The sequence below is a fragment of the Eutrema salsugineum genome, unplaced genomic scaffold (genome assembly GCF_000478725.1).
Source record: "Eutrema salsugineum unplaced genomic scaffold, Eutsalg1_0 scaffold_1, whole genome shotgun sequence".
Classification (NCBI taxonomy): domain Eukaryota; kingdom Viridiplantae; phylum Streptophyta; class Magnoliopsida; order Brassicales; family Brassicaceae; genus Eutrema; species Eutrema salsugineum.
Window position 1 is genome coordinate 20,567,468 of NW_006256909.1, and position 11,708 is coordinate 20,579,175.

The following is an 11,708-nucleotide window of genomic DNA, read 5'->3' on the forward strand; positions in this document are numbered from 1 at the left end:
AACGGAAAACCTAATTCCGACAAACGGAAGTATAACACAACCAAAAGGATCCGATGAAGTTGGAAGCTAAATCCGATCTATATCAGATCGGAAGACAAAAGATGAAAGGTGCTCTATCTCTCTGAAAGATCGAAGTGAGAGAAGAGAGAGGGGCCCAAAAGCAAACACATTAATCATATATTTTAGAATATTATATTTATATATATTTGCATAAATATATATAATTATTAATTTATATTTTTATTAGGACCATATATTTACATAGTTGTTTTAAAAAAATTTATTATCTTATCGAATTTGATGAATTTTTATATTGACCCAATTTGGGACCAGTAAAATTTATTAATTTACAGTGATTATTAATTTATCAAGTATTAATTTATAGAGTTTCTACAGTATGTAGATTGAATCAACAAAACAAAGAAAGTAGAGTAATCGGAATTACTTTCAATACATAACAGTATTCAGATGTTAGGTCGAGATATTCAGACTCGCACCATTAATTTAACTAACCATTGGCGTTTATCTTAATGCACAAAAATGTACGAAAGTCTACTTACTGTAGGACCGCGAAAATCCGATTGAAATCACGAATAGAAAATAGCAATATTATAAACGATATATTAAGGTAAGAGATTAAAACGAGTGTTTAAAAACCGATTGAAAACAGACGAAAAACACGGAGTCGAGATATGATCTCTTTCCTTAACTCAATAAATCGCCTGTAATGTGTGACCGTTTGTTGCGATTTTTGAATCCCAGGATAAGACCGTGATGAGACTATTACGCAACACCTGTAATAGAATCTGCGAACTGAAAATACTACGTTATAGCAATCGAGACACTTACAAAATTAAGACGAGAGAGATTTGCTGGAAAGAATTATTTGTTGTGTGTTTGGTGTATTCGAGAATTCGATGATTTAGAATGAGAGAAGAGGGCGCCTATTTATACTGGAAGGTTCAGCTTGATCCGCAAGGAATAAGCTTTGGCAAAAAGGAATATTTGCGAGATATTCTTCTTTTCCCGCAAGTAAAAGGACTCAGAAATCTTCCGTTATTATCTGGACGCAATCTTTTATTTCCTAAGATTTATCCTTTCAATATGCAAAAATTATTTCGCAGGAACTAAGAAGCCCACGACCCATGTCCAGCTATATAGAGCCCAAGAGCACTAAGAGCCAACTTAAAAATGCAACGAGTAACGAGCAACGAGCACGAGCCCGGCACCGGCGATGGCAGTGGCGGCGGCGCGCGTAGATGTTTTTGCATAATGTTTTTTTATTTCCACAATGCTGTTGACCTTTATTGTGAGAAGACCATATATATACAAGAGATTTTTCTCCTTGGTGAGCAATGTGGGACAAATACACTTCCACTAAACTTCCACTTTTAGTTATAGATAATAGGAACATTTCATTTCCATAGGCTCAAACCCAAATCTCAAATGAATTTATAAGGCCCATTTGCTTATTAAACTTCATTTCTTATTCACACACAAACTCAATATTACAAGTTCAAATGCTTATTAATATTGAGTTCCAACACTTGCCATTCAAGTTGATTGGTGTCATGCTACTTCTACATTCAGTACGTAAAAATGATAATGCACTACAGCACTACTCAACCAATTCTTACTATTCCAGATGGGCTAATGCACCTGTTGACATAATCTTCAATTGGATTATCATTTCTTGCAATGCTCACATACTTCTAATCCATGTCAAGTGCAATTTTTCTCGTCTCCTTTTATCTTAGGGTCATATGAGACGAGTTCACCACTGCTCAACGTGCCAAGAAGATAAAGATATTCAGCACGATTAAGACCACTTTCATCTACTTCTACAAAGTGTTCTTACCACCCAATAATTTCATAGTCAGAGTCACAATAATCATCTCAAACTAGGAACTGGAGCTGGTTTACAAAGTTGATAACCAAATTAAAAGAAATCAAACCAAGTTAGAGAGCAAAATAAAAGAAATCAAAATTTGAATTCCGATCGATAACTTTTCATAACAAAAAAAATGATTTATTAACAATAAGGCTTTAGTAGATATGAACTTATTATGGTCCGAGACATTGTTGGGGTCAGTTTTTGCCCCCATAAATTTAACTATCTAAAAAAGACTAAGTGTTAAAATTGAGCTTCAGAAAGCCCAATTCCGCAATTTCTCCTAAGAAGGGCCGAACTGAAATACAGGATATACCGTAAACCGACCCGAATCGAAATCAGCTGGATGATCGACTCAAATGAACCGAGCCGAGCCAATATTGGTTCGGACCGAGCCTAATCAAGAACCGGCTCGGCAAAACCAACCCAAATCGAGGAACGTTTCAACCGGCTCGAGCTAAACCACATCAAGAATGATGGAACCGAGCCGGACCAGAAGATTCCATGCGTACTTGAGCCAAGGAGTAACCCATAAAAGAGAAGTGGATTGGGCCGAAGGAGAAAGAGAATGGGCCTAGCCGGAGGTTCGATATCGTTAACAGGCCGAACCAGATAGTCACGAAGGGATCAGAGTCGGCAGCCGCACGAAGAAAAAGGGAAATTTCTGAAAATCTCTCTCGAGATTCTTGTTTAGGCGGTTGATGCGTGTCAACTGCGTGAGGGAACAAGTTTTACCCTTACCAAAAACAAATGAAAGCCGCAAGTGCACAGGTAATCAGTTGTAGTATTTAGGGATCGAATCCACAGAGATTTGTGTGCCTGGTATTCTTCTACGGTTTCTAACTTTATGTCTAGACTAGATTGGTTTTAGGGGTTGGTTGTTTGTCACAAATTAAACTAAAACGAAAGAAAACAAATAAATCTATCTTAGAAAGCAAAAATAAAAATCGCATGGAAAGCAAATGAAACAAGCAAAACATCGAACTAAAGTAAATAAAATGCAGATCTAAATAAACAAGTAAAAATCGATTGGTTTGTAAACTATGGCTAAAAACGCTGAGCTTTTTGGAACTCTACACGGTTTTTAACACTAGGGATTATAGATTGGGATTGACGGGTATCGAAATATAGGGTTCTAGAGCTAGAGTACGGCGTATGACTACGTCACTGTCGTGATCATAACCAACTGTTTCTCGCAACCCTGACCAGTAGGTTTCCACTCTGGCCCTGGAAGGGAGAGAACGCAAGAGCTGCACAAGACTCGTCGGTACTCACGATCTCACCGCAGGTAGGTTTCCACTCCTACGGAAAAATCGCCTGTTTCATTCTAGGTCTGATACTTAATGAAAACTTTCGCAACACCAACTATCTAGATCAGATACTAGGTGATCAATCAAGCATACATGCAATAAGAACGAGAATAAACAGAGAACAAAGTTAAAATCTCAGATCTATAAACCTAGATGTCTTAATCGATTATGAGAGCCCCTTTCGGGAACCCTAAGCCCAACTCGGGATCTACTCAGACATGGCTGAGGTCGACATCATCATTGGTTTTAATGAAAGTAATCAAAAACAGTAAAGAAAAGAGATGAAAGAAAGCTTCTCTATTGAAGAACTCAGACTTGAACAATCTTCTATAAAAATCGCATAAAACGGCTAAAGGAAAAGGGTTTCTGTAAAAGTATAAAGGTGGTGTCGAAAAACAACCTAAATGACAAGTTTTTATAGTCTTCAATACTCCATGGTCTCTAGGGTTCCAGAATTGAGGCTGAGAAATGACTTTGGGCTTCAGAAATATGGGCCTTAATTTGGAGTTGGCCGGCCGCGGTCGGGAGTAATGTGACCACGGGAAATAGGTGGTTGGCAGTCGGGAAGCTTGTGACCGCGGGAAATAGGCTGGTGGCCGCGGTCGCGTGACTTGCTGGCCGTCTTCGAGTGTCTCCGGGGCTAATGGAATATCTTGAGATCCAACCGTTGGAATGTATCTAAACCAAGTGCATTTGAAAGCTGATTGATTCTTCTATAAGTTGTCCAATTTTTAGGATGATCAGACGGTGATAAGGTCTTCGTCTCTCCATGAGAGTTCTGATGGTCGGCATTTATCCAAAAGAGTCTTTTTGTTCTAATTTGTGCCTCTTTATCCCAAATTACCTGAAAAGTCTTTTAAAATCCGAAAACATAGAAATCCTATGAAAACCTTTGAAAATGGAGTAAAAACACCTGTAAAAGACATTAATGTGATCCATAAAATGGTCAAAATCCGGTGTTATAAACTCCCCCAGACTTAGTCTTTTGTTTGTCCTCAAACAAAACAAAGGCGAAATCTCGGTGAGAGATTTCAAAACGCAGGAACTAAACAAAATTTCAGAGACCAAACTTCTAGACCAATATCAATCATTATGCATCAATCGGGAATAGCCTAGAAAATTCTCACTAGCAATACGGGCATAACTAATCTGTTAATCCGTCATGCGGAAATCTATTGCACTAAGATCTTACTTCCAGTCAACTAGCTCTTAACATTCATTAAAATTTCGGTGGTTCTCATCAAAGAAAGTATAAGCAAGGCGATCTAGGCTAGGTGTCAAAAGGGTTACCTGAAGATCTGGAGGATGCAAGGTATTATGCAAAACCGCAAGAGAGAGTGAAGCTGTTGGTATCCACAAGTTTCAGTCACTTTCTTCTTGCCATAGATTCTTGGTCTTCTTCCTCAGGTTCTCTCCTAACTCCCTTAGACTTAGATTTTTGTAAATCTTTCAAAACCATAGCTCTTCAAACAAATAGTGGTTGCTCCTTGCTCCAAAAATTTCGACAATCTAGGACTCATTGGGCTTTTTGTTTCCCTCTCTTTCATTCATTCTCTTTTTTTTTTTTTGAAAGGGGGAACACCTTTAGATATAGAGTCATAGAGAGCACAAAATTACCAATTGAAATTAGTCTTGTAAAGCTTAATAAGGTTTTTGATTCTCTTCCTTCCCAATTCCATTCAGTCTTCCTTGTGAGTGACTGAAAACTGCATCGCTCCTCTTCTCTCCGACGTTTTTGCACATATCTGCTGATATAAACTAAAGAGAGAATGCATGAGGATTGGAAACAAGGGTTTTGGGTTTAGGGTATGGTACCAGATAAAAATGAACTGGCCATCTAGGACGACAAAGAGTGGTAAAAATGAGGGTAAAAGACGTCCTAGATGTATATCTCGATGCCTGCCTAAAATCAATGATGAGAAAATTAGATATCAATATTAAGGTCAAATAAAATGAGCTAGTATATCCTGTCAGAAAAAATCTCCATGAATAGAAATCCTCTGGTGGGAGTTTGTAGTGCAAGTACTCTAGCTACTGCCTAGTCTAGTGCTAACCACAAATGAGCTATCATGCATAGTGTAGAAGCGTGCAGGTCTAAATCATCATAGTTTTGTGTCAAACATTCCTGAAAAATACTTAAGGACAATAGGTTACATAATAAAATTTAAAAAGTACTTGAAATTTTGAAAGCAAAAGCAAGAAAATGATTAGTACGGATAGACATCCTCCCCCAGACTTAAATCACACTGTCCCCAGTGTGAAAAAGTTGGTGAGAAGATGGTGAGTAAAAGCGAAAATAAAATAAGATAAAAGAAAAGAAAATTATGATAGAACCGTGATGGCTGTCAAATGACAGTGAAGTACCGATCAATCACTCATCCTCCAATGTATCTGCTTCGAACTGGTGTTGCTCCTGTAGGAAAGTGACAACACGCTCAAAGCATTGATAGTAGGAATTTTTCAATCCTTGATCAATTCCTCAACTACTCATGTCATTGTAGCACTTGAGGTATCAATCCAAATGGAGAGATTCTAGACACTAAGACTATGAGGATCTATCTTAATTCAAGTCTAATAAGCAGATGAGTTGGTAACAAGGTGATCTAAAAAGATAAAGCAAACAAGAACAAACAGTAATTAAGAATTAAACAAGCAAGATAAACTAAACAAACACTCAAATTCAAATAAAGAGAAAGCTAAACCTCTAGATGTGATCATTGATCAGGGTGCTTTAAATGTGAATTCATGATGCTAAGCAAACAATGCAACACTTGCAATTCTTTAGTCTAGACTTCCAAATCAGATTAATTCATTCTCATGACAAAAATCCCTTTGTTAATTACCAGTTCAAGACTAATTCCCATTAGATGAATAAACAATCAACAAGCATAAGGTTCCAAGTCTAAAATGACCAGAAAGCCTCTTTGTGCATCAAAATAAGAGCTAAGAAAGACTGAATCTTATACAGAAAGACATAGCAAGCAATCACATGATCTCAAACATTTCAACTTAGAACTCTAATCTAGACTAATACTCTCATGAAGGCATTAATCTCTACACTAATCCACTTTCAAACCAAATCATCATTTGTGAAATATGAATCAATGAGCATTAAGAAACAGTTCTAATATGTCATTCATGCATTTAACAAATCATTCCCATGATGAAAAAGGCATAAACCCTTAAGTTAGCTCATTCAGGCATTTCATCAAACACCTTGTGGGTGGAGAAATGCCTAAGTTCTAGATCAAGCTTATAATGAGAGATATAGCATTAAGAGCAGCTAACTAAGGAAATGAAATGAGAATCTAGACCCTAAACATGACAAATCAAACATCTAAGCACCCTAATCTACACACCTAGAAGCTTAAAAGAAGACTACTCACTAATCATGATGAACACACCATTTCTTTTGCAAGAGGTGATGTTAATCATGATTAGAAGCAAAGATAAGAAGATGAGATGATAAGAAACAGACTTAGATTGATTAAATCCTTGAGATATCTCTTAACAAACTCGTTTTTTTTAACAAAAAGGGAAAGAGAAACAAGAGAAAACAAAGCTTTTGTCTTGGAAAAAACCCTAAAAAGCATATATAGTGTCTCTTGCGGACCGGGTCAGCCCAGGACAAACTGGGTCCTGACCCGGCTTTGATGGATAGTGGTGTGGTTTTCCACGGTCAGATGATGCTTGGACAGACCGTGGCAAACTGACCGTGGCAAACTGATAGTGTCAAAGTTCTTGGACAGATTCTTCATGATCAAGGTTGCCATGGCTTGATTTACACCATGTCTAGTGGCCGTGTCTCTTATTTTCTGGGTTTGGGTGATGAACTTCTTGGATTGCCACGGTCTAGTAGCTCTTGGTCAAGCCCTGTGGCAAGTGGTCGTGTCAAAAGCCGAAGGTGTGTAAAAGTTGCCATGGTCAAGTCCTAGACCGTGGCATTCAAACCGTGTCAAAACCCGAATGCTTGTAAAGTTCCTCCCAGCCAAGTGTTTGTTTGCCACGGTCAAGTGTATACCGTGGCATGAAGATCGTGTCAATCGCCGAAGGTGTGTAAAAGTTGCCACGGTCAAGTCCCAGACCGTGGCATTCAAACCGTGTCATGTTTCACTTAACTCGCATCATTCAGGGCTGTCTGGACCACTTCGCATTCCGGAGAGTGTAACTGATAAGATACTTGTCCGAATTGAGTGATTCCGGTGGCAGAGGCGCGAGGACTCATATATCTACAACTTTGGTGAAGGAAGCTTCGGTGATTGGGAAGTGGAAGGCTTCCTGGAGGGCTCATCTTCGCAGTGCATTTACACTATCAGAGAGAGGCGTCTACACATGTGTCCATTCCGGAGACCGTATCTTCCTGATCATAGATCCGAATTGAATGATCTTGGACGTTCTGGAAAGAGGACTCAAATATCTGATTCTCGTCAAGGCCCCGGAAACCGAATCTGGAAGTGCACCGTCCTTTGCGTTCTTCGGAGCTCATCGGCTTGGTCCAAAACGGCAGCGAGACAGGAGTTTCTTCAGACGAGCTTAACTTTCTGCTCACGCGTCCGAATTCCATGATTCTACTTGTTCTGAAACCATGATCTAATCTACTCCAACTTTGATGAAGCCTCCGACAGCTGAATCGGACCGGAAGGTTCCCCGGACAGGCGATCATTCAGGAGTATCGGATTGCTCCGGAATGGATGCGAGAGAGGTCTGTCTTCCGGTGACCGTATCTTTCAGCTCAGTGCTCCAAATGCCCTGATTCAACCTGTCCTAGGTTTTTGAGTCAATTATCTCCAACTTTGCTGAAGATCCTGTAAGCTGAATCGGCCGGCAAGAGCTTCCGGTGATGCGATTTCGGAAATGTATCTGCACCAGGGATTTTTGGCCGAGAGACTTGACCGCGGTACGTGTTTTTGGCTGAGAAAGCTATCCGCGGGAAGGATTTTGGCCGAGAATCTTCGGCCATCAGTACATCATTTTGCCTAGAAACCCAAAATTGCTCCTTTTCACCATTTTTGATCATTTCAACTCCATTTCTTCATCTGAATCACATCCTCCACTCCAAATAAGCTCCAAAAGCACCTGTTTAACACTCTAAACCATGCAAAACTCTCTTGGACCTAATGCAATCTCCTAAGTCCTAAAACAATGCCTAAAGACCTAAAATGTATGCAAATGAGACATAATTTGGACTAGAATATGTACATTAAATGATGCAATTTATGAATATATCAAGCGTCGTCCTTGTCTCTCAACTCTGCGCTCCAGGTCAGAATGTGTGTGTGATGATGTCGCTGAAGAAGTGTGGCCGGTCGAAACAGATGGCTGAAAGTGAGCACCGGTTGCAGCTGCATCGCGCTTTGCCTTGGCCACTATGTATTGGCCGATGATGAATGGTAGGCGAGGCACAGATGGTAGAAACACATTGGGTTCCGGAGTCCACCGCGGACGTCCTCCGTTACACAATCTCGGGACTGATGCTGAAGGTAAGCAGACTCGGTGCTCTTCGGTGCCAGTGCAATACTTGTAACCAAACCTGTCTGGATCGAAAGCGGCACGAGAGATAGTGTGATCGCGAGAGAGATTGAGTAGGTCATTCCAGAAGTCAGGAAGTGGATCATCAGATGAGAAGTCGAATCCTACAGCCTGTAGTATTGCTTTAATGGCGGTTCCGTAAGCTGGAGTAGCGTCCTCGCAACCATGTAAATCATGCTTCACCTTCACCATGTTTTGTGCTATGATCCAGGCAAAGCAGGCAAGTCGTGGGTTGTCCATAAATGGCATGTGAAGTGTAATGAGCTCGGTCTTCAAAACACATCCCATGTTGGCTCTAGAGAAAATTGTGTGTGCTAAGAGTTTGTGCACAACTCTCACTGCAGGATGAGTAAGAAGGACTAACTTGGATCACCCGCTATCATAGACGTCATGGCCCATCTCTCTCCATAAATCAAAATTAGGTTCGTCTTCAAGGTGAATGCCATCAGTGTATGGAAGCTTAAGAGCTTCACAAAGTGAAGCAATGGTGAGTGAGTAAGTCTGTCCGCGGATAGAGAACGACAAGATGCCGTCACATGCTCTGGGGTTCCTCCTCTTTGTGTGGTGGAGGGTGACAATTGCTAAGAACTCGTGGACTAGCTCGAGATAAGTTGGAAGGTTCAGCTCCATGTAGGGTCTCAGCTTAAGTGCATCGATGTACCAGATTACATCTTCTCTAATTCCAAGCATCTTGAGTGTATGATAATCAATGCAAGGCGTCGGTTTGATGTTCAACTTCTTGAAACGTCTTGCATAGTCCACTCTTGGGTTGATCTCTTTCCCAATGTATCGGATCTGTGGTGGCTCGGGAATTGCTCGTGTTTCTCTTGAGTGCTGGAGCAGTCTCATCACATAGTTTCTTCTTCTTGGTCTGGCTTGGTTCAGCATATACTATCCAAGAGTAACATCATCGGGAATGTCCTCAGAGCTGTCACCAGTGCGACGGCTTCTTGGGGATCTGTTTTGTTCCATTTTTTCTACAAGACGAGATGATTCTTGGAAAAAGAGTGAATATGGATGCTGATTTTAACACATTAACGATCAGTTATACTAATCCTAGTATCAAGAGATTAGCTAAAACCACAAGCAATCATAATTGACACGGAATCGAAGAAATCGAGTAGTTCATGACTAGATTCGGATTTTTGATGTTCTCAATATAGAAATCTTCTAAAAATCGGTTTTAATGAGCAATTTCCATGTTAAATCTATAGGTTCCTACTACTAATCACTAATCACACAAGACTTAATCAAATTCACCAATTTTTGCTGTTCCAAATTCGATTTTTATAAAGCTTGTAGAATCCAAATTTCAAAAATCTCATTTCCTCTTAAGCTAGAAGGATAATCTATTGTTCTTAAGCTATTTCCACAATCAATAAACCAAGATTTGGATTTTTTAAGAAAACCCTAAATTCCAAAATCAATTTAAAATGGCGAGTTTAAGCTTCATACCTTGCTGGAAACAGAGATTTGATGATAGATTTGAAATCAGCCTTGAAAAAGAGCTAGGTTTGGGCCAAGAATCTCTTAAAAAGCTTAAGAATTGAAAAAGATGTTCTATCTCCTAAATTTCTAAGTCTTTTGGAAGAGAAGAGAAAAAGGAGTTTTTGATCCAGAAAGTGCATTTCCTTTCTTTAAAAAGCGTTTTTGTAACAAAAACGAGAAATTTCCGGGAATTCAAAAGCTTACGGGAACTTACCTTTCTTGTCTTGTACGCAACGGGGGGTTTAAAACTTTCGAAAAATCTTTAACGGGCTTTTCCGGGAATGTTCTGGGAAGCACTTGGAAATCACCAGGAATCACCGGGAATCACCGGGAATTACTGGCAATCACCGGAAAACACCAAGAAACACCAGGTAACACCAGGAAACACCGGGAAACACCAGGTAACTTTTGAAAAGCGGTGGAAGTCTGAGTTCCCATCTCAACGACCAACGGCGGCGGTCAGGAGATGCACGACCATGGTCATTATAGGCTCGGTCGCGGTCACATTCACGACGGTCGATGATGCTTTGGCTGCGGCTCGGTTGGTCGCGACCGTGGCCCTTTTTCCTGCGGCCTTCGTCCAACTTTCAGGTTTCTGCCGGGCCGAGCAGCTAAAAACCTCTCCTTCTTTCTCGGTTTTTCTAATTTTTTGATTTTTTTGTGCTTTTGTTTTATAAAAATACCTGAAACTTAAAGAGAAAAAGAAAACATAAATTGTAAAAAGAAAACTAAAAGAAAGAGTACCTAAATGGGTTGCCTCCCATTAAGCGCTTTTGTTCTAAGTCGTTTAGCTCGACGTAGGCATGAAAAATCAGGCTGATTTGAATGGCACTCCACTTGATGTGCTTTTATCATTTCCAGTCGCTGGAGGTTTAACTTCTTCTCCTTGAAGAGCCGTCTTTTTTCCTTTACTCTTCTTTCGGAACGTTGTTTAAAACTTTTTTTGTGTTTTCGATCAGCTCCTGGATTTGGTCCTCACTAGTCTCTGTCGCATCTGGTGGAATGATGATCTTGATCTTTGCAAAAGCTCTCGGCTTCTCCTTTTCTTTCTCTTTTGGCTGGTTTCCTTTGCTTGGAAAATCATCTAGTCGGGTAAAACCTTCTGCGATCTACATTGAGGAAGACAGCATGCCGGTTTGCGTGATCGATTACTGCTCCTACGGTAGCTAGAAATGGTCTCCCGAATATGAGTGGTCTCTCCTTGTCTTGATCCATTTCCAGGACTTGGAAATATGCTGGAACAATCTTGTCACCTACTAGAACTTATAGATCATGAATCGCCCCTTCAGTATCTTTTTGAGATGAATCTCCAAAGATAACCTTGACCGTTGATGTATTTAAGGTTTTTACGCCCAATTTTTTGGCAAATGTCTTTGACATGATGTTGACATTGGCTCTGGAATCTCATAGACAATCTGTGAACTTGATTCCTGAAATGAAACATTGGAAAATAAAACGTCCCGGATCGTTGGCTTTTGTAAGTCTTTGAA